Here is a 3,256-nt window from a genome sequence, read left to right on the forward strand (position 1 = left end):
CCTACAAGAAAAGGCCATAGTATCTACAAAAGTCGTAATTTCGCTGAACCCATTAGAAACCTGAGGACAGAAGGAGACTAAATTTCCAAGTGTGACAAACCTCCCCAAGGAAGAAAAGGTAGCACCATTGGCACAACACTGAAGGAAGGGCTGATCACCGTTAAGGTAGGTACAAAGAAAACAAGTAAAGTTTTCTCAAATTCTTAAAGGCTGAACGTGGACTAGAGTATCAATTTATAATAAATGGGAACCCCGGGCTTCTGTAAGGAAGTCTTACTTGTTCCCAAGTCCTCACCCACCAGGAATCACCAATAGATGGGGAAGAGAGTGGGAGATAGCTGAGAGCCATTTTGGGGAGTGCAGGCTTACAGCCAGCACAGGTATGAAACAGCCCACTTCCCCAAAGCTAAGGCTACAGGAGCCTAAGGAGCAGGGAGGGGATGAGGACACAAGGCTACCAGGACACCAGGGACCAGGGCTCAGAGTCACTGCTTCTGGAGAAAGAGAGGAAGCAAAAGCCCCTTGGCCCCTTGGACTGCCTGGGGTCCTTCACTAATGCATTAACGTAGTAGGGAGAAGGATACTAAGTTTCTGAGACTCTGCACACATGCTTGACCTCTTTCAGAGGGCAGCCATTGGGAGGAAAACTAAAAAGACTCCACCTTCAGACCAGGCACAGGCCCTGAAAAGGCTGACGATGGACGGAAGAACCAAGCTCTCACTGCTCCTGCGTGAACTTGCACTAAGTCTGGAGAAGCACAGTCTATGGGCAGAGGAAGGGCGAGAGCTTGGGGAAAAACCTCCAAGGAACCACTACATTTTCCCTAAAGAAATGTGGAATAAGCCAAGAATAGAGATGACATGGAATTATATATCTCATGTCAGATTCTTTCAAAAAGGAAAAGGACCAAATCAAAAGGAGAGAAAAAGCAAGTTGCACGACTACACAAATACCCATGTTGTATATTCACAATTGGTGTTGTGTGTATGCACATGCACGGGTTCACGTAGGAAAAGGCCTGGAAGGATATATTTACCTCACTAATAACAGCACTTACCTCCAGGGAAATGGCCAGGATTTAGGAAGTTAGAGTGTGTGTGTTGGGCAGGGTAGGATTTTATTTATACTACTGTGTTGTTTTAGTTTTTCAACAATCATGTACACCTTGCATACTCTTAAGAATAGTTACTTTGAAATAATTATAGATTCACAGAAAACTACAAATCTAGTAAGAGAGTCCCTGCATATCATGATCCAATTTTTCTCACTGGTTACATTTTTGTTTTGTTTTGGTTTTTGTGAAAAGTTCTCACTTAAGTAGCCCAGACTGGTCTGGAGCTCAGGATCCTCCTGCGTCAGCCTCCCAAGTGCTGGGATGACGGGCATGTACCACCATGCTGGGCTTCATATTTTACATAACTACAGCATCATGACAGGAAATTGACATAGATACAATGTGTGCATAATTCTGTGTCAATTCATCACTTGACCATTCACATACCCACCATTACTATCAGCGCACGCCACTATCTCAGCTCTGCAAGCCTCTCCCTCCTGCTGCCTCTTTAGGATCACATACACCTTCCTTGGTCCTTCCACATTCCCTTAGCCCTGGAAAGTGCTGATTTGATCTCATCTGTAGGAGATAGTTTATACATGGACCCTTACAATACCAGGTTTTTTCACTCAGCAAAATGACCTTGAAATCTATCAATAATGTGCTTTTTTAAGATAGAAAGGAAGATGTTCTTTATTGATGAGTTAACCATAGCTCTTTAAATACAGGAGATTTGAACTCGAATACTTAAAATAAAACAAATTGAGATTGTATTATCCGCCACTTGCTACCAGTAACATATCATAAAGCCAAACAGCTCAGAAAAGAGGGTGGGAGGGAAGGGAAGTGAGGGAGGGAAGGTAAAAGGAAAGGAATTAAGTTGATCAAGAGGAATTCCTTGCAAGCACATCTCATTTCTGCAGATTGTTTTCCAAACTCATGCAAAATGGAACCCAAACAGAGAATCCCTTAAGAACCTGAAGGAATGCACTATGAAGGTCTTTGATGATTCAGTAGCAGTCATTCCAGCCTTCAGCGGCCAGTGCTTCCTCCTCTGTTTCCGAGGGCTATCAGGACTGAAACATCTTCCTGGTGACTCATTTCTTTTTTCTCAGCATCTGGGTGAGCACAGTTGAGCACTTTAAGTAAGTCCAGTGTCTTTGCCAGTAAAGGTGTGTGAACATACACAGACAGCATGTGGTGTGGCTGCACAGGCAGACCAGTAGTCTCAGAAAGTGTACATCAGGTTGATGGCGTCTCCAGCACTGGTAGGGAGGAGACAGCACAAAGGTGATATAGCAAATATCGTCATCCACACGGGGCATCTGTGTCTTTCTGCTCAGAGGAGCGTCCCTAAAAAGGACCTGGGGATCTGGGTGGCTCACTCTGGATCTTTCTCTGAACTTCTGCATGAACACCTTCCCCATGATCACATCATCATCATCCTTAACACTGTGTTGAAGACCATCTGCCTCCATCCTCTCTAGAGTTGCCACTCTAGTCTCCTCACCCTATAATGGATGATATCTCTGTGCTCTCCTTCCTTGTCTTTTTCTGGGAATTGCCAGTATTTCACAAAGACAGAGGCAAAGCAATTTGCTTCAACATGCCAGCCTGATACATAATGGAACCCTTAGATGCAGGCAGACATTAAGGTCACACAGTAAAGAGACATCGTATTCTGATTTGGAGGGTTTTTACCAAGAAACTCCCAAACACCATACACCTCATCAATAACTCATCAACACCATGTGCCCAAAGTTCCTTGTAGAATTTCAAAGAAATACTGACCATCAATGGTTTTCTTCTTGGCAATAATGGGGATTAAACTCAAATCTTTATACAAGTGCTCTACCACTTTAGCCACATTCCCAGCTCTTTTGCATTTAGTTATTTTTCATATAAGGTTTCACACTTTTTGTGAGGCCAGCCTCGCAAGTGATTCTCCTACCTACACCTCCCACATAGCTGGGATTACTGACATACACCAATCTACCTGGCTTATTCTTTGAGATAAGATCTCACTAACTTTTTTTGCCCTACTTGGCTTCAAACATCCATCCTCTTATCTCCATTTCACAAGTAGTTGGAATTATAGGCATGAGCCACCATGCCCACTTTGTTCAGTGATTTCTGGTCATACAAGCAAGCTGCTTTGGAATATTCAAGGAATATTATATGACAGATGATTTTGATTT

At 43.3% G+C, this 3,256-nt stretch overlaps 1 pseudogene; it reads right to left on the minus strand.

Moving 5' to 3' along the window:
* Positions 1–2,090: 2,090 nt before the first annotated feature.
* On the minus strand, positions 2,091–2,852 carry LOC109699568 (actin-related protein 2/3 complex subunit 2 pseudogene; annotated as a pseudogene).
* Between the last annotated feature and the right edge of the window lie 404 nt (positions 2,853–3,256).

This window comes from Castor canadensis, chromosome 4, assembly GCF_047511655.1.
Source record: "Castor canadensis chromosome 4, mCasCan1.hap1v2, whole genome shotgun sequence".
In the NCBI taxonomy this organism is placed as follows: Eukaryota; Metazoa; Chordata; class Mammalia; order Rodentia; family Castoridae; genus Castor; species Castor canadensis.